Source organism: Macrobrachium rosenbergii, chromosome 51 (assembly GCF_040412425.1).
Source record: "Macrobrachium rosenbergii isolate ZJJX-2024 chromosome 51, ASM4041242v1, whole genome shotgun sequence".
NCBI lineage: Eukaryota > Metazoa > Arthropoda > Malacostraca > Decapoda > Palaemonidae > Macrobrachium > Macrobrachium rosenbergii.
Window position 1 is genome coordinate 39022241 of NC_089791.1, and position 21592 is coordinate 39043832.

Here is a 21592-nt window from a genome sequence, read left to right on the forward strand (position 1 = left end):
TCAGTTATTTTCATAGCTAATACCCGATAATAACGAGTTGACTTTACTTTGGGAATAACTTATACCATAATGAAATTTTAATTGATAAGTGCATCCGCCCTGGCCAGTATTCGAACCTAGGCCATTTGAGTTTTATGTAAAGGCAGACAGTCGACTTATCCACTCTGCTTTTAGTCGAGATCTCTCCTACAGCCGAATGGATAAGTCGAATGTCTACCCCTGAGTGTATGTTGCTGCGAAATGAAGTAAGAATCTACAGAACTGAATCTAGAATATTATGTACAAGTAAATATAACTGCAGATCCTCACCATTGCTGGAACTCATGACTTTAGATTAATGATGTTTGAAAGGTCCTCCCTGCTTGCCTGGTGTGATGGAAGAATTTCGCTAAAAGCCAAAAGTGTTCGCCCGATCAGGTGTCCATTTTGTCTTACTTGCGAATGGAGCAGTAAAAATGCAAAATATTTCTGTCCTTTTACGTTTCTGTAAAAGAAACTATTGTGCCGGCTTTGTCTGTCCGTCTGCACTTTTTCTGTCCGCCTTCAGATCTTAAAAACTACTGAGGCTAGAGGGCTGCAAATTGGTATGTTGATCGTCCACCCTCCAATCATCAACTGTACTAAATTGCAGCCCTCTAGCCTCAGTAGTTTTTATTTTATTTAAGGTTAAAGTTAACCATCATCGTGCGTCTGGCACCGCTGTTGGTGCCAACAACACATGCCACCATCGGGCCGTGGCTGAGAGTTTCATACCGCATTATACGCTGTACAGAAAACTCGATTGCGTCGGAGAAACTTCGGCGCATTTTTTTGCTTGTTTATGTTTTTGTCTTGGGTTTTGCCAAACATTAGCAAACTTAACGAGAAGCACTCCTAGCCTATTTAAAAGTGGCTCGCCAGTTCGTTATAACAGAGTTGCAACTGTTAGCTAAGAGTACGATACGTTACTCAGTGACGTCTTATTTAAGTTGCTGCAGAAGTTATACGACACCTGAAATATCTGCAGGACCAGACATTGGCCGCATTTTCAATGGGCTAACTTTACGAAATAAAATATTATTATTGTTATTATTTCAGTAGATGAAACCTATTCACATGGAACAAGCTTCCAAAGAATGTTGGTTTCAACCTCCCACCGCAGACCCCGCACCGCAGCAGTAACTGATCATTATACAGAGCCCGCGACACTAACCACTATACCAGTGGACCAGCTGAAATACCAAAAAGTTAATATGTACTGCAGAGTTAATAGGACATGACGCAAATATGAGCTTTGCCGTTTAGCAAAAAATAAAACATTCCTGTGTTGTATACCATTTAACTTTGCTAAATCTAGAACGCTTGTGTGCAGCGATAACTTGCTTTACCTATTTTTGATGAAGCCGGTAATTGATTCGGCATACTTACCGGTCATACGTTATGGATAGGTGTAAGAGAAATTTCCTGCCTCAAACGTGTATTTGACTGAAAACAAAATTATATTTTTTATTGTATTTAAATTTCGATAGAGATTAACGAGGTCTCTTTTGTGGAATTAAATAAAATCTGCTATTGTGGCTTTACGCCGTTTTTCATGTTATGACTTGTTAATACGTATTTTATATAGTATATATATTGTACTTCTATTTGATAGCCATCTTATTTGTTCTTACTGCGTATTCATTATCTTTCCATCTTTCCATTATTTTCACTCTGCATTTGCCGTATTTAGCTTCTCTTTATCTCTTTCATTTTGCTTCTGTTGACATAAGCAATGAAGTTATGAACCTGATAATCAACCAGCTGTGGTGGGTCGCAGTCGCTGTGGAAAAAGAGGATGATTGGAACCTCCTCTCAAAAGAGGAGGTTCGAACATTTTATAGATATATGTATGTATATATATATATATATATATATATATATATATATATACATATATATATATATATATATATATATATATATATATATTTATATATATATATATGTATGTATATGTATAATGTTCCTTTGGACTTTGCGCTAGATTGCTCACATCAGGTTTTCACTAAGTGGCCTTTGGATTCAATCGCCTTCTGTCAAATTTTAAAAGTGCTTGGAAGTCTGTACAGACAAACAGAGTAAGTCGCTGAACTTCGTTTCAAGTTTACCTCATTGCAATAAAGTCCGTCCTCCTCGCTGGCAACACCCAGGATCCAGAGAAGAACTGGCAACACCATTTCCAGTTTCGACTTCAAAAGTAATCTCGGGGTGCCCATATTGCTTTATCGAGAGCTGGAAACTTTCTCTGTTGTTCTAAATTCTGCAGAGTTGAAAAGAATTTAGTTGAAATTCTAATTGGATGGCTTCCTTGATTCGTTCTGTGAAGAAATGCGAAGAAATGGAATTGTCATAAGGGTTTATTTTTTATTCCAGTGGATGAGAATAAATTATTTTCAGATATTCTAAAAAGAATTATTATCACGAATATTTTTAATGGAAGTTTGGGTGATAAAATGAAGCCTCGCTTTAAGTAGTGGGCCCGTTTGAGAATCTGTAGGATGGTAGTTTAGTACTTTGAATTTGGAGGTATGGGGAACCATGTAGTAAATATTCAAATAGGGTAATGGAAGGGTTATGTATGAGTCCATTTCGTGAGTTAAAGAGTAAAGTGCTGAGTAGAACAGGACCCGCTTCTGTTTACGCACTGCGAATGCAGTCTTCTTGAAAATTACACATTTTGTTTCTCCTTGCAAATTAAAAATGTGAGAAAGATGTCATGATACGGACTTCTGTATTATGTTTACATCATATACATTATTGTAAGTAAGTAGATGCCAGGTAAAGAAAAAAAATCCTTACGAATATCAAGTGATTATTTGATATCAATTATTTGTGTATAGCTCCATTTTTTCTATTGTAATTTTTTCCACAAAAAGTTTGCTCTCCATGAAGTCATTCCTATCGTCATGTTTACACGTTGTTTGGCCTGTTTGTACTTAAGTTTGCTAGCGTTTGTTTCCGCACGTGTCATTTCAAAGGGCGTCTGGGAGGCCATAACGTTCCGGGTATTTACATTCAATTTCCTGCCCGAGTGCCCCGCTCATAATTCTCTTTTCTTAAAGGGCTCCTATTTTTCTCCGGCGGAAAATTTAAGCTTTGACTTTTCCCCCAATATTCGCCTTTAACTCTTCGAACTCATGACATGAGGTGACGTTTTTCACTCCTCTAAATCTTGTGAATTTTTCTCCCGAATTTTCCACCACATTCCGCATTAGGAGATTTTCTTTATCAAGTCAGTTTCATTTTGGTGTTAATGGGCTTCCGTTTTCTTGCGCATTTTCGAAGGGAAAGTCGCTGAAAAGCGAATTAGGTTTCGCTGAAGATTGATAGTGCATGAAGGTATGGTGGTTTGCAAGGAATTAATCACACAGGTATTTCCATGATATATTAATTGAAATCTGTTGGTAATTAGCTAATATTTATAACGTTAAAGTGTTCGTTAATATATATATATATATATATATATATATATATATATATATATATATATATACAGTAGATAGATAGAAATGTGTATGTGTGTATGTATATGTATGTGTACACATATATATATATATATATATATATATATATATATGTGTGTGTGTATATATATATATATATATATATATATATACATATATTTTCTGTATCTTTTCTCTTCCAAGCTTTCATAGGAAAAACACGAAATATGTAACTGGTGCAGCACACAGTAACCTGCAAGAGAATACGCAAGATCTGCATAAAGTCAAAATGTTGATGCCATATTTGTCTCGTATTCACTTTAATCTGTGGCTTATTATTGGCAGACACCTGATACATATCCCAGATTCTAACTTTAAGGTTGTGTATTTGGTCACCTTTTGTAACGTCCAAATTCCAATGTTCATTCGGTTTGCTGTTAATCGATCTTTTTTTACAGATAGAGAGGTAGAAAGATAGATAAGTAAGTAGATACATGGATAGATAAACATGGAAAATAAATGGAAATTAACAGCGCGTGAATTAAAGGTTTTTTGTTAATTCATAATTGCAACCAGGCTTTAATGTATTTTTGTTAATTTTTATCTAGATGTCCAGTAACGAATACGCCTTGTGCGAAGAGTAAAATGATAAGTAGCGCGGTGTCGAGAAAAACAGATAGAAAATGTAACTGGATGCAATGGGAAAACATATAAGTGCATTTTTTTACTGTTTCCCATTTTTTGAACAGCCAGAAATCATATTTCCATCGGCTTTCAATAAACTCTGAAATAGAAAATAATTACCGTTGCCCTTGGGCTTCCTCTTCCTTACAAGAAAGGAGACGAGAGAGAGAGAGAGAGAGAGAGAGAGAGAGAGAGAGGCGTGCGTTGAAAAGGCATTTCCGCTCCCTCTTCTTTTGCTAACGATGTAAGACGTCTTTTCGGGAGAAGAAATACAAACCTCCTTTTTATTAATATGAAAACACGCCGCTCTGTTTGGTGAATATAGAGAAGGAGAATCTTTAAAAAGTGGCATATACTTACAAAAAATACTCTCTCTCTCTCTCTCTCTCTCTCTCTCTCTCTCTCTCTCTCTCTCTCTCTCTCTCTCTCTCTCTGTGCGTATGGGTAGGTTTGTAATCGTTTTTCTTCACATATTTGTTAAAACCTCGCCAAGAGAGCATTCTTCAGTTATCTGTTAAAGTGTCACAAAGAAAGCATTCTTCAGTTATCTGTTAAAGTGTCACAAAGAGAGCATTCTTCAGTTTTCTGTTAAAGTGTCACAAAGAGAGCATTCTTCAGTTATCTGTTAGTGTCACAAAGAGTATTCTTCAGTTATCTGTTAGTGTCACAAAGAGAGCATTCTTCAGTTATCTGTTGAAGTGCCACAAAGAGAGCATTCTTCAGTTATCTGTTAGTATCACAAAGAGAGCATTCTTCAGTTATCTGTTGAAGTGCCACAAAGAGAGCATTCTTCAGTTATCTGTTAAAGTGTCACAAAGAAAGCATTCTTCAGTTATCTTTTAAAGTGTCACAAAGAAAGCATTCTTCAGTTATCTTTTAAAGTGTCACAAAGAAAGCATTCTTCAGTTATCTGTTAAAGTGTCACAAAGAGAGCATTCTTCAGTTATCTGTTAAAGTGTCACAAAGAGAGCATTCTTCAGTTATCTGTTAGTGTCACAAAGAGAGCATTCTTCAGTTATCTGTTAGTGTCACAAAGAGAGCATTCTTCAGTTATCTGTTAAAGTGTCACAAAGAGATTCCTCAGTTATCTGTTGAAGTGTCACATAGAGAGCATTCTTCAGTTATCTGTTAAAGTGTCACAAAGAAAGCATTCTTCAGTTATCTGTTAAAGTGTCACAAAGAGAGCATTCTTCAGTTATCTGTTAGTGTCACAAAGAGCATTCTTCAGTTATCTGTTAGTGTCACAAAGAGAGCATTCTTCAGTTATCTGTTAATGTGTAAAAGGGATTCCTTCCAGTTATCTGTTAAGTGTCACATAGAGAGCATTCTTTGATTATCTGTTAAAAATTTTTTTTTGTAGAAAGCATTCTTCAGTTATCTTTTAAAGTGTCACAAAAAGCGTCTTGATTATCTTTTAAATGTGCAAAAAGCATTCTTTAGTTGTCTGCAATAAGTACAAAGAGCATTCTTCAGTTGTATCTCTGTTGTAATGCAAAGAGGCATTCTTCAGTTATCTGTTACAGTGTCCTGAAGATCATTCTTCAGTTATCTGTTAAAAGTGTCACAAAAGAGCGTTCTTCAGTTATCTATTAAAGTGACACAAAGAGCTTACATTCTTCAATTATCTGTAAGTCTCATGAAACATTTGTGATTTATGTTAAAGTGTCACAAAGAGAGCATTCTTCAGTTATCTGTTAAAGTGTCACAAAGAGATTCCTCAGTTATCTGTTGAAGTGTCACATAGAGAGCATTCTTCAGTTATCTGTTAAAGTGTCACAAAGAGAGCATTCTTCAGTTATCTGTTCAAGTTTCACAAAGAGAGCATCTCCCTTTTAGAGGCATTTGCCCATCTTCCCGAATTTCACTTCGCTTAGCAACGTCAATCACCTTTCGGAGATTCTCAGTGAAGAGCACTTGTCAAGGTTGCCATGCCAGTCAGCGTTGCACCGGAAAAGAAGTCATTCTTATAACAGATTTTTCTTAGTTTGCCTGAACGGTTTGTCTTTTGCTATTTTTCATTGCTATTGGTCTTGCCTTTTTGAGTAGTATAATATTACGAGGAAAAAACTTTAATAGGTTCGTGTCCGTAGACGGTGGTAATGAGCATCTAGGTTCATGTCTGTAGACCATCTAGGTTCATGTCTGTAGACGGTGGTAATGAGCATCTAGGTTCATGTCTGTAGACGGTGGTAATGAGCATCTAGGTTCATGTCTGTAGACCATCTAGGTTCATGTCTGTAGACGGTGGTAATGAGCATCTAGGTTCATGTCTGTAGACGGTGGTAATGAGCATCTAGGTTCATGTCTGTAGACGGTGGTAATGAGCATCTAGGTTCATGTATGTAGACGGTGGTAATGAGCACCCTGATGTAGAGTTACAAATGTTAGACTGATGATTGTAGTGGCAAAGCAGCACTACAATCAGCTGCAGAAAGAGCCATTTTGAGGCACAGTATCAGTAGTTAATGAAGTGTTACTCGTCAAGTAATAGTTTTATGTACTAGAATATTAATTACATTATGTGTAATACGTACGTTTATTAAATTAGTTATAAATTGTACATTTCAATTACTTTGTATACTGTCCAGACAGCAAGGACATTATACAAGATGTGCAACTTAATAAATACAAACTGGAAAGCAGGAATACCTTACCTTAAATAAACCTCCTGTGAATAGTTCACATGGTCTGCTTGTAGACATGGTTCCCTAGGGGCCGTTGCATGAAATATTGCTTGCATGGCTGTCTTGAGATTGAGCAACGGCTACATTCAGTGGCGAAAATGAAATGATTGATGCCAGCCTTTGTAGGTTCCTGCATGACAGCATTTGCACTGCAATTCTAGGTCAGGCTGCAGAGTGAGGTTCGATAGGCAGAATTCCATGAATGCCTCTTTGAATAAAAGCTGGGAGTTCATCAGAATTATTCTTGCGAGGGAAAATAAGTTAGCGAAGGCTTAACCATGCTATTTCATGAAGGACTTGCAATTTAGTAATAACACCTATGGATTGCACTGTGCTCATGTGAAAAGGGCAAATATGAGGATGATTGCTAGATGATACATGCCCAGAAAAAAGTTATTATAGAACAGAATAAATCGAGAAATCGTCAGAAGTCTAGAAAGCCTCTCGGCTAGGAATGGAAAAAATTTGTAATACAAATAAAAAATTGTGAAATTTAAGCAAAAGTGAAATTTATTCATGTCCCTCTATTTCAGAAAATGACATAATTATTTGTAAAAAAGAAATTGTTAATGAACCTGCTTGTCGATGATTATACGAATAAAACAAATAAAATGGCTCCACAGAAATTGAAACATTTCTAAAATAGGTCTAAAACAATTGGCAAAATATGCTATTTAGATTTTAATAACATATTTCTTGTGATTAAAATCATTATCAGAAAATATGCCTCTCTCTCTCTCTCTCTCTCTCTCTCTCTCTCTCTCTCTCTCTCTCTCTCTCTCTCTCTCTCTCTCTCTCCACACACACACAAACACACACACACACACAGTACCATTCCAAAGTTAATCCTATGTTATCGGATGACCATGATTTTGGAGAGTGCATTAACGAGCCATTATCGCAAGTTTTATCTCTTTCTATTACTGATTCAATATCGTATATTTAGCTTCCCCTTTATTCTTGTCAGAGACACAGAGGCAGCGCTTATTTCTTTTGATAAAAAGCGCCGTTATACGCTGTTAATTTTCAGCATGGAAATTTATGTACTATTTTTGCTGGATCCTTGCAAGTTACACGAATATCATTTAGTAGCGCTGGAAAATGACTTCGTATTTCACGGAGTGGTCAGAGAGTAGGAACTCCGGAATTGAACTTCCAGGGGTACTAATGAATTCGTTATCAGTTTGGGAGGTTATGCATATAACGTTTGCTCGTGAACAGGCTTTCCCTTCAGTGACTGGTATGCTAGGCGAGCAAGTACTTATATTTATCCTGTAGTAATTACGTAGCATTTTTCTGTGAGAGTTGAGTTGAGTTATGAAATCATGCGTAAGGATTAGGAAATTTGTGTGTGTAAAGAGTAAAATACTCGTAGTTCCATTCGACCCCCACCCGCCTCCCCTTTTGAAAAATAAAAATAAATAAAATGGGATATCTAGACGGAGTCACTTATGAGGTCAATTGCTGCGTGACCTAACGCGGCGTAAAACCTCTGGCATGTGACCAGACTGCCACAAGGAGGCTCAAAAGAGGATAAATTCCTCTCTCCATTTTTTCTGGAATTCTTCTTCACGTAATATCAGCCCTTCGTTTTTTTTTTTACCTTTTTTATTTTTATTTCTTTTTTTTTTTTTTTCTTCGAGAATATTGCCGATCTGTGACTGAATCCTCTCGTTTGGTAGAAGTGTACGGGTTACTTTGCAAGAATCTTGTATCCAGACAACCGTATTTTTTAGGCTAGTATCAAAAATTCATCTAGAGTTTGCCTTTGCACATTAAAGATACTTTGGCATTTGGGGCAGTATAACAGAACTCTCGCTCGCTTGCTCGCCTTCGGAAGTTTATTGGAAGTAAGGAATTCTCTCTCTCTCTCTCTCTCTCTCTCTCTCTCTCTCTCTCTCTCCCGTCGTTCTGAAATTTTTTGGAAGTAAGGAAATTTTCTTCCTCACAAGTTTTTAGAAGTAAGATGATCTCTCTCTCTCTCTCTCTCTCTCTCTCTCTCTCTCTCTCTCTCTCTCTCTCTCTCTCTCAGAAGCTTATTGAAGGAAACGTAATGTTTCTATTCTCCCAATATAACGGTTTTATTTTTTTTTTTTATAAACTGGCCTTGTGTCACCACGGTCTCTTGCTGCCTTCTTGTAGATCGTCCGTATTTCAACATTAACAGCAATAATTTGCTGACCGTTGCATGCCCAAGGTAAGGATTGGTTAATATCAGCCCCAACAAAAATTACCTGAAGTCGGCAGATGAGTTTGCCTTAAACCTGAAATTCATTAACGTCTATGGTAGTGCAGCGGTAAAATGCTGACCTTATTTTCCGACCCTGTTCGGGAGACGGGATTTAATTTTTTTCTTCTTCCTTAGTCCAGGCTTTCGGGAGAAAGCGTAACCAAAATTATTAGGAAATAAAGAAATGAGAGGTGATGGCCCTTACCACAGTGCGGTGTAGAACAAGAGATGTCCTAAATATCAAATGAACCGTTCCTTACAGAATAGCCGCATTTTGTTATGAAACAATCATTAGGGTGGTGATTATCATAGGTGGATTTCTTCCACATGTTTTTCCCCTTTTGAAAAAGTTCCCAAATGTATTTAGTCATAATATTGACATAGAGGGAAAGCGAAAGAAATGAATTGTGCCAGAATTTCCAGTCAAAATATTAGAAATGAATTGTGCCAGAATTTCCAGTCAAAATGTAAGAAATGAATTGTGCCAGAATTTCCAGTCAAAATATTCTGCCATTGCAGAAAATATGCGTACTAGTTCCATCAGTAAACACAGTATAAAATTACTTAAATACATAAGCGAACAAATCAAGTAACAATATTTACTACAGAAAAACCAACTCTATTTGATGATTATCCAGAAACCAGGACAAATGCACTGATTCCTATGAATTTGCTTAGTAGATAACATACCCAGTCAGGTCAATACTGAGCTCTTCGTTGGGTGAGCCAGTAGAGCTTCGGACTGTCACTCGCTGGGCCGGAGTTCAATTCCCCCGGCCGGCTGATGAAGGTTAGAGAATTTGTTCTGGTGATAAAAATGCATTTCTCCTATATATTGTTTTTCGGATTCCACAATGGCTGTGGTCCCGTTAGTAACCAACTGGTTCTTAGCCACGTAAATAAGTCTAATCCTTCGGGCCAGCCCTAGGAGGCTGTTATTCACTCAGTGGTCTGAAGCAAAACTAAAAAGGTATATTTAACTTAGGTCAATACTGATATGTTAGTATCTAATGTAAAACCATAATAGATGGTGAGATGTGTACTTCAGTTTTTCCAATTTTCGGGAACAAAATTAATATGGTCAGTAATTCCCGGTGTCTCAGTCTAGCGGCTTCGCTGTTACCATCTTAGAAATAATTTATCTCTTCATAGGATTTATTTAGTAATTTTCTTATTTTCGCCTTAAATAGAAACTAAGATCGCCTTCCGTCCGCTTTTCCGCTTTGATTAGTTTTGTCTCGGGATAAAAAAAAAATGGACGAAACTGTTCTTATTCTTCCTGTTGCTGCTGCTTTTCTTATGCATGAAATTTGCAGGAAGGTAATATTCTGGTAAACACTGCTGCTTTTATCCTCAACAACAAGATAACTTTGAATAAAATTCTCTCTCTCTCTCTCTCTCTCTCTCTCTCTCTCTCTCTCTCTCTCTCTCTCTCTCTCGTTTGATCTCCCCCCTCCAACTACCGTTAGAATTCCAAAGTCTTTTTCTTATACAGTTACCAACATCAAACAGCACTGGCTACCCGCCATCGCATTCCTCTCCTTTTCTTTTATTTCTGAATTTCGACATTTTCTTCCCAAACTCAGATGGTCCTCTTCTGCTCGTTTTTTTTTTCTTTCGCAAAGAGAGAGAGAGAGATGAAGAACATTAATATTTAAATACGTACTCACTGGCGTATTATTCGTTAGCATTGTTTTAATTTTTTTATACTTAATCTTTTTATTTTGCATTTCCTAGTATAAGTTAGAATACAGTATTCGTTTTTATTAATAGTTTTTAGTTTTCTGTAAAAGGAAACTATTGTGCCGGCTTTGTCTGTCCGTCCGCACTTTACTCTGCCCGCATTTTTTTCTGTCCGCACTTTTCTGTCCGCCCTCAGACCTTAAAAACTACTGAGGCTAGAGGCCTGCAAATTGGTATGTTGATCATCCATACTCCAGTCATCAAACATACAAAATTGCAGCCCTCAACCTCGTGAACCTATCTTATTAAGGTTCAAGTTAGCCATAATCGTAGCTGGCGGCGTTATAGGATAGACCACCGGGCGGTGGTTAAAGTTTCATGAGCCGCGGCTCATACAGCATTATACCGAGACCACCGAAAGATTGATCTATTTAAGGTGGCTTTGATTATGCGCTGTAGTAGCTTTTATTTCTTTGATATGTAATAATCGTCATCATAGTTTGTACTTGTGCGCAAGTAGTATATATTACACAGTTGTTAGTTTGTAAAGGTATATGTACTTTTCCTTCCATTGTCTTTTTTTCGGCTCCATACCTAAGTTCACGATACTTTTTTTTTTTTTTGTTTCCCCCCCCAAGTCCCTTACCTTCTGCCTCCCATAACCCACAACATTCCTAATGGTCATCTTGGACTTCGAAACTTAACTCCATAGGAGGACGAGGAGGAGGGGGAGGAGGAGGAGGTGAAAGGGGATGAAAAGAAGGCGAGACAGAGAGGGGAGAAAGGAAGAGAGAGAGAGAGAGAGAGAGAGAGAGTAATGGTGATATTGATCGTTATTCTGTACAATAATTGCTTTTATCTTCCCAGGGATTTCGTTAATCTCGTCTTTCTTCTCCTTCTCCCTGAGGCTTTCTTGACCCCTGCGTGCTGCAGCTAAGGCCTAGGTAGATAGATAGACGACGAAATCCCTCTTCTGTTTACGTGACTTTGAAGAAATTCTGCGAATAGCCATCCAACAAAACAACAGCGTTTGCTCTGAAAAGCTTTCCTCTGTGATCAGGAAGCACGATTTCCCGTTGCGTTTGTGAAAATTATAGAACTTCCAGCTCTTACTTTGAACACCCTTAGCAGCGTAGTCGGGGAGAGCCAGCCAAGCAGCGCACTCGTAGGAATGGTGGAAGTATCCTTGGTCGAGGATCACTCATTGATTGCAAAACCTTATACTTTCTTAGGTTTTTTGGTGTACAAAGGAGGTTCTAGGTGTACGTAGAGCGGTAATGTTCATATGTATTATATACATGTACATATATAAGTAGAATATATATATATACAGTATACATATATATATATGTGTGTGTATGTGTGTGTCTGTGTGTGTAATGTGTGTATAAAAGTGTGTGTGTGTGCATTAACAGAAGAGTGGACACCTTGAAAATAGGGCCTAATATTGAATTTGGTCTCTTTTGAGATTTGTCGTTAGTTTTAATAAGTTGGCCCGAGAGAGTAAATTAATCTCCAGATTTCACTCTCCTAACCTACTTTAAGATGTCCGTTTTCTACTTTGATTCCCCGTCAGTTTCTGCACTACATTCCCCTCTCAGAGTTCCTCAGACGTTAATAACGTAGGAGCACAAGAAACTCAACACTGCGCAGTGTGTAACTGTGGTTGCTTATCATTTACAAATCAAGGGAAAAGGGTAAAAAATAAAAGGGTGTGAGTATTGCTACATTCACCGTATTGAAAGTTGTGGATATCAGAAATCACCCAGAGGCACTTCCAGTATTAGCAACACTTTGCATGGGTGCGTGTAAGATTTCTTGCTGTTTTATAGGTTTATATACTGTAATCTGGAAAACATATAGTGTGATTAACATTCAGCAAAACATGCACATGCAGTATAATTTAAAAGTCTCCAGATAAAAGATATATTTAAGCTTCATGTGCATAGGTTCATTAGTAATGAATATTTTATCATTTCTGAATCCTGAGGAGTAAACCTGCGAAGTTAAATTTGTTTGAAGCAGTGCCCGGAAGTCCTGTATTCAAAGTACATTTGTACTTCATTTTCATCCTCGATTCATCTTCATCATTTGTTCCCGTCTGTGTGTTTGAATAGGTACCATAGAATTGGGATGATTATGTAGAATTTGGGTGTCGTGGTAAGAGCGAGAAGCGTTGGACCGAGGGAGTGCCGTGTTACTCCTGTCCAGCGAGCAAGAGACTGGTCAAGACAGCGTGATGGACAGTGTGTTAAGGGGGGTCGACGCGTTGATGGTGAGCCGCCTTTGTAGCATATGCAGCAGTTGGAAAGGATGATTTTTTTTTTTTTTGCAAGAAAGTTTGCCTTTGATTCAATGGCTCAAATGATAAACATGGCAGTGGCTTGCCTTTCGTATGTGTGTATATATATATATATATATATATATATATATATATATATATATATATATATATCTTAACTGTATGTATGCGTTGTTGCTGTTGAGGTTAGTGTTGCAATAGATTCATGCGTAGTCACACTTGGTCTTTAGCTAACTTCCCTTTTGCCAGAAACTTATTTTATGGCCAGATCATGTCTGGAAATTCCCATGGCACCACTGTACCACCAGCAATAAGCTGCCGTTATCCGAAAAAAAAAAAGTGTGCGACAGAACCATTGCTATTTATGGGAAAACGATCGCCCTGTCCGTGATAAAGTGTCTTTGTTCATGACCGGTCTCTGCGAAACGATGTGGCCCATATCAAACCGAGAAAATCTGAAAAATAATAATCGCAGAAGACTGAAATTTAAAAAAAAAAAAAAATTCATAAAACTTGGTTTAAAATGCGAGGGCTACATGAAATGGAACTCGATAAACGTGCATTCCTGAAGCATCATTAAAATGCCATTTAGGAGAAAGAACGTTCCATTCTTGCTTGGGGAAAAGCATTAGGCAAAAATGCTGGGCTTTCGTTTTGATTTCCTTCACAGTGAGTGTTAGGTGAGCAGCAGGATGAGGAGGAAGGGAAGGAGATCAAAGTGCAGCCGCTGTGATAGCAGGTGTATAAAAGCCCCTTGGAATCAAAGCAAACCTTCACCGCGGATGATAAATTGGCCGAGGGACCTTCGCCACCCCTATTGTTAGGGATCCTAACGCAGCAGAATGTTTTTCGAATATGAATAGCCCCGTCGCTACGTTTGGGTCCCTTTGCTTACTTGTATCCTGTACAGAGTAAATGACAGAGATTAATATACTTGAATAAACACGCAGCTATTTTTTTCTTTTCATTGCCATCATCTTATTCTTTGTAAAAGGTCTCGGCTTCAAAAAATAAGTCGTTTGTAAGCATTCTTTGCTGTCGATTTGCCCACAATCATCATATCTCGACCATTATGATAAACTGCCATTGCAGGTCTTTGTGAATCAGTGATCTTACCAGTTGGCGGGCAAGGCGATTCTTAGTCAGTCATCCAGTTTTGTTTACCTTCTGCTGTCGTGCTGCCATCGCCCATCCAAATACTGAGCATAACCAAAGTTGCTAAACTTTGATGAGAAATGAATCGTTACAATACACTTTCTTATGTGGACAATGTACATGTGTATGTATATATATATATATATATATATATATATATATATATATATATAGAGAGAGAGAGAGAGAGAGAGAGAGAGAGAGAGAGAGAGAGAGAGAGAGAGAAGATTTTATATATATATATATATATATATATATATATATATATATATATATATATATATATATATATATATATATATATATATATATATATATATATATATATATATATATATATGTGTGTGTGTGTGTGTGTGTGTGTGTGATTATTTGAAGTAATAACGAGCAATTTCTCTACAATGTATTATGATAGACATAAGAATTTTAATTTTCAAATATATAATAATTCCTTTTATGTGTTTCAATATACTCAAGAGAAGTTATGGCGTTTGTATTTCGTAGATTCTGAAAGCTGTCCATGTTTGCTGAAATATCAGTATATTGTTAGTGAATGTAGATTTATGGAAAACATACTGTGACAAAATGTTGAAGCTTTATCAGAAATTATACAATGGTAATTTGGGTATATCATTTGATTTACATTAGTTTGCTATATGTTAGTTTGATGTATGTGTAATAGTCATAAGGTAATTTAAACAGATATAAGATATATGATCAGATTCTGAATGCTCTATCACGACGAGTATAATGATCAGTCAAATTGAGGTAATCCCCTTGATTAGGACAAGCCCAATTTTGATGTGATTTTCTTAATTATGACTCACTCGATAGGAACTAATCTTCTTAATAGGGACACGGAATAGGAAAAGTAAGTAGATATTCAGTCCGAGGTTATTGTTTAAGGCTTTACTAGTTTAAAGGTTTTCTCTCCCATTCAATAGTATATTCAGAATTTTCGTACCTTCCTTGTGCTTTCTTATTTAATTTCATGGTCTTCTGAACTGCCGGTGCAAGAATAACCTGGGTTGCAACAGACGGGAATCCTACTCTTGCTTTCTCTACACACACATGCACACACACACACACACACACACACACATACACATATATATATATATATATATATATATATATATATATATATATATATATATATATATATCAGTATATATATATATATCAGTATATATATGTATCAGTATATCAGTACATTATATATATATATATATATATATATATATGTATCAGTATATCAGTACATATATATATATATATATATATATATATATATATATATATATATATATATATATATATCAGTATATATATGTATCAGTATATCAGTACATATATATATATATATATATATATATATATATATATATATATATATATATATACTGTATATGTGTGTGTGTACTTTTACGTGTATTTGTGTGTGTTTGTGTGTTTGTATACTCATTTTATTCATTTATTCATTTATTTATAAGCAAAAACTAAGTAAATCCTTCATTTCCAGAAGGCCTTTCTTTGCCTGAAATTGAAGAAAAATTCCCGGATATTAACCCTTCTTTAGGAGGGAGGTTTCGGAATACTTTATCCAGGGGATGAGTTTTTCCTCCCCTTTTTCTTTCTTTACCGCCATTGTTCAAGTTTCTTTGATTTGCGCTTTTGTTTGCTTCTTTGTTTTCCCTGTCCCCATAAAAGTCAAAGGATGACTTAAAACATTTTTAAAAATCAAATTCTTGATACTGCGCTCTTCCAAAGACTGATTTCAACTGCGCCAGATTTTTTTTCTTTGTAAATTTTTTTTTTTTTTTTTTTTTTAAATTAGTTAACCTTAAGTATGGAAGTAAAATAGCTTCGCAGAACTATTAATTCGTCAAAAATGTTTTATTTTTTTAGAAAAGTTTTAGTAATACCCTACAATTGTATCCTTTGTTCTTCAAGAAAGTTCCACGAGGGAAAATATATTGAGTCAAACTGCATATTTTTGTGCCCATTTTTTGTTGTTGTTTATGTTCGTAGGGGATGGATGTAATTTTATTTTGACCAAAATTTATGAATATTTAAAGTTGGTTATCAGTGAAATATACGGTAACTATATCTTTTGATAAATATACAGTATTAGTGCGTAGTCATATTTCTGTTTTTACAATGAACGTATTTACTAAGTAATTAAGGATCAATATATAGATTGCCATCAAAATACTCACTTTTGTGCGCTGTAGTAACAATAAAAAGAAGCCTTGGAATTTCAAGACAATGAAATCATTACGGGAAAGAGCAGTTTTATCCTCCCAGTGGTTGGGGCAATCCCCATGCTTAGACTTTATAAAAGTCAGTAATAGTTAGGTTTCCTTTTAGCAGTAACTGTAATAATAATAGTCTCTCCTTTATATATTTTACACAAATTGGAATATTAGACCAATGCTGGGGCTCTCTTTTCACCAACAAATCAAGTTATGACTAAACAAGGTTCATTGGTCTCTCCTTCTCTCATCGAGAGGTCAAGGGGTCATTGTGGTTTATAAACATACAATATATATTTTACATATGTGTGTGTGTGCACTAGCCACAACGACTCCTTAGCCTCCCGATTTCTACACACTTTTTGAATACTCTTGTTACTACTGAGCCCAAAATCCAAATGAAGAAATTCTAACGCCACGGGTAGGATTCGAACCCGCACCCTGTATATCAGCATGAGGTTAATGTTAACCACTTGACCACGAAGAAGGATATATGTCTATTCATGCTCATAAGTACATTCATCTGTCAAATTCAGAAACATTTACTTGAGCTGGATTAGACCCAACCTCACCGTCGCAGCCAAGTGATCTGTAGTTTATTGCTTCTTGAGTTGAGATATATGTTGAGTCTGCTGGTTACTTTTTGCTAATATATGTATATTTATAATAATCACAATGATCTCTTAAACTGGAAACGCTTGTCACTACAAAGGATAAGATTCGGGGGCGGGTTGAATCGACCCAAGGGCGTCAGAATTTTATTTGGTTCTCCATTTGGACCGTAGAGGCTTTGTAGTAATAAGATTATCCAAAAAGTGGAAAGGACTCAAGTGGTTAGACTTTTGTGGTTATCACAAATGCATATATATACCTGGTAAAAAATTGGTCAGTAGATTGTATACACACGCACATACATACATACATACGATGCGCATGTGTATACAAGGCTCACAGCGTCATCAGTTTTTACTCATCTGAAATGGTAATGCAAGGAGATGCGTTCTGCGCTTCTGTATAATGTAAAGTGTATCATATGTACAAATTATGCATGTATTTAATTTTTTTGTGATTTTTTTGCATAAATATTCAATGAATAATAAAAATAATTTATGAAGTGGACTTCTAAAGTTCGAAATTCGTTTGTCTCTTCCCATAATACCAGATAGGAGTTCATCACCGCTGTAAACACGAGCAGTCGTTTCCGCAGAGCCTTCTTTATCTTATCCGCATGAGGAACCTCTTTTGAGAGTAAGGTTCGCCTCTGCTTTTAAGGTAAGGTGCTGAAAATCATATTAAGCTTGTTACTTGTTATAACATGAACTTACGTACCAACTTTTTTTCGTGTAAAGATGCAATTTCTCTTCTCGCGATTTGGTAAGAATGCTTTAGTTTTATCCTCAGTCAACTACAGCCATTTTGTTTGTCTAACGTAATAAATATGAATATATATATATATATATATATATATATATATATATATATATATATATATACATACATACATACATACATATATACATACATACATATATACATATATATATATATATATATATATATATATATATATATATATATATATATATATATATATACATAATGACTGTGAAATATTTTCTGTTAAAACAGAATTCCATCAAATATAAGGAGCCCATAAAAGCGCCAAAATGTAGACGGTAATTGCTATATTTCAGAGACCAACTGTCTCTCTCGTCAGGCAAATAGGTAAGGTGCTGATGAGCGAAACAGTTGGTCTCTGAAGTACAGCATTTACTTTCTACATTTTTATGTTTTTATGGGCTCCTTGTATTTGGTGTATATATATATATATATATATATATATATATATATATATATATATATATATATATATATATATATATATATATATATATATATATATATATATATATATATATATATATATTTTTTTTTTTTTTTTTTTTTTTTTTTTTAAATAGCTATATTGACTAGATAAACTTTCATTTCTTCGCACTTTTTGGATACGCTTGTCACTTCATGGCCTCGAATCGTAATTGAATATCAAAGGAAGAAACCCTAGCTCCCATGGTGTTCTGATTAGAGTTCAAGGCTTGTAGTGATGGACGTATCCAAAATGCGTAAAGAAATCATGAGGTCATCCTGGCATATTCAAACAAATCTAGCAGAGGGGATCCGTCGATTCTAGGAATGGAACTGACTTGCATTTAGACTCACATTGGATTGTACTGGCTGATTTTGTGAGGGCTGGGTGTTCGTTTTATTAGTGGTCTCTCAGTTGGCAGTTGATAAGCTTAGCACCTGTTGTTGCACCATTTTATACTTGAAATTGATTACTCGTTCATTATTCTTTGAAGATTGATGTTAGTGTTTGATATGACGGCGACGAAAACTATAAATATCAATGGGGGATTGTTAAAAAAATTTGTATGACCACAAGCTAGTGAAAGTATTGACTGTTTGTTTAAATTCTTTATTATTATAATTGTATACAGTGTACTGTTTGACAAAAAATATCCTTCAGAAACGGTCATCATTTTTGGAGAAATTGAATTATTGAGGTTTTTCGAGACTGCAATGTCACAGAACGAATGAAGTAAGTCACGTCTTGAAATGCTAAACCCGTCCCTGTATTTTCTCTTAAATATTACTTCTTTCCATCTTTCATTTTTCCTCCTGTACAACTCAGGAGTCATTGGAGGATCCCTTCCTCTCCCCGCTATTCATCTCCCCAAACCCCTCTTCTGAATAACAACGTGTGAATGACGTCTGCTTTCAAAACTGAGCAACGCAGCCATAACTTTAACCGTAACAAAAGCGTGCCTAATTCCTTCCCATTTACATTCATTTCATGCAGACCGCAATTATGGTAATATAATCCCTCAGTCTCTCTCTCTCCTCCTCCTCCTCCTCCTCCTCCTCCTCCTCGGCCACTTGTTACGCGCTAAAGGTCGCCCTCGAAGCTAATGGTCCAGCACTTAAGAGATTCATAGCCATTAAAAGGCTTCACCGTCCCCCATTGCTAGGCTGCGGGGTGTGTCGCGCGAAGCTCAAGGGGTTACCCGGTTATGGAGGGGGAAGATCGCGCCTCGAGAACTACCTCCGCCCAGTATCCCGAGAAGGATTTGTAGGATATCGTCTTAAGGCTTAGGTTATGTGAGGGGCAAGGGGCCCAACGGTTGAAGGCTTCACGGAGGCTTGTTACGAAGGTATAAGTTTCTCCATAACAGGGCGGCTGCTTCCTCTATCTCTGGCTCTCTTATCGCGAAGTTAAAACCCCGTAAAAATAGAAAGGACTAAAAAGTTATGATTTTCCTTCAGCCTCTGTGGATTAAAGCGCCCTATCGTAGAGATTTTACGGCGGAGGTTAAAGTTTAACGTTCTTTCTTTCCCTTCCTTTACCTCTGACTTGAAAAGATACGTTGACCAGATCCTGGGTAATGCGGTCGTATCTTTTACAAGAAAATACGTTATGAAGTTGCTGCGATGCCTGACGGTATATTTACATAAATTACATTCATCTATGCCAGTGACGTGGAATCAGATAAAAGGAGAAGATAAGAATTTTTCAACATCGCGAATGATATAGGCAATCTTTCTGAGTCTCTTATCTAAATCTTTGTACAAAGTTTGGGGTGGCCGAAGAATTCTTCCACTCTTGCTGTATTCAGAATTTTATGGAACAATTCAGAGTTTGTGGGAGGATTATTTTCATATATTTTGACTGAAAATTCGATCATTAACAACAGATCTCTCCTGAGTGAATAAGGCCACGATTTTGTTCAGGGTGTCATTGGGTGAGGGGATAAAGTGATATGAGATGAACGAGCTGAAATTCGTTAGAATTTACCAATTGAAAACATCAGTTACTTCTTGTAGATATCGGGCACCCGAACCAACTTCCATTTCTTGGATACCTTCCCATTTGAATTTTTAACGTTTGGGCTTTGTAAATTTAAGATAGCCTAATGTATTGCATGCTTTGTATACATTTTTCCATCTGGATTTTCCAGATCCAGACTTTTTTTAAATATAGAGCAACCTAACCCATACGCATGGCATTTACCCCTCCATTTTAATTTGTAAATATATGCATTGTGAATTCGAGAGTAAATTGCACAACCTACAAAATGAAGACGTTCATGGAAAACTGTGCGAGTTATCCATCCAATAGGAGATGATTCAGATCCCTTGTAATACAGCAGTCATTCTTGCGGAGAGGAGAGGGAGATGTGGTAAGTGGGGATCAAAACCTAATTTGGACGGGGGTTTGACGAGGTTGGATCTTGTGGTTGGGAATGTCTGGACAAGAATGAGCAATCGCGTCTGTACGTTCTCGCCTTTACGCCTTGTATTATTATCGTGTCTGTGTAAGCCTCGTGCGGAAAAGAGGGAACAGAAAAACTGGAAATATTGTACAGTGATTTTTTTTTTATGTTTTGATACACATTTTGCTGCAGAGGGAAGTTGGTATTTAAAATTTATATAAATATATATTTATATGTGTGTGTTACATATATATATAAAATATATATATATATATATATATATATATATATATATAAATATATATATATATAATATATATATATATATGTATATATATGTATATATATATATGTATGTATATATATATATATATATATATATATATATATATATATATATAGCCAAGGCCACAGGAAAAATAAATAAAAGAAGGAGTAGGCGCTTTCGTGTTCTTTCAAACATTTTCAAGGTATATATATATATATATATATATATATATATATATATATATATATATATATATATATATATATATATATATATATATATATATCCTTAATTCTGTATGTATCAGTTATGAATAAGCTTGCAGTCTTTTATGGTATAGCTTATTCGGTTAATCACATAGCTGACTTCTCAGAGATATTTCATGCTCCAGGGGAAACTCCAAATACATGTCCCTTAGTTTGATTTGTGGTTTTAACACAACTTCTCCGGCCAAACAAGTATATCAGTACGTATGCTATCCACTAAATACGATGAATGACGTCAAAATCCTGAGCGAGACAAGCTGTCACAGAGATGTTCCTTGTCAGGATTAGAGAACTGAATAACCAAGCTTTACAGACTATGATTTTTCACCGATT

General features: G+C 36.0%; 1 protein-coding gene across 1 annotated transcript in view; it reads left to right on the forward strand.

Moving 5' to 3' along the window:
- The window catches only part of LOC136833329 (uncharacterized), a 278488-nt gene that overhangs the window by 152928 nt on the left and 103968 nt on the right, over positions 1-21592 (forward strand). Inside the window, exon 5 of the mRNA XM_067095329.1 lies at positions 17620-17729. The gene's annotated coding sequence lies outside the window, so the exon portion shown is untranslated. The remainder of the gene's footprint in view (positions 1-17619; positions 17730-21592) is intronic.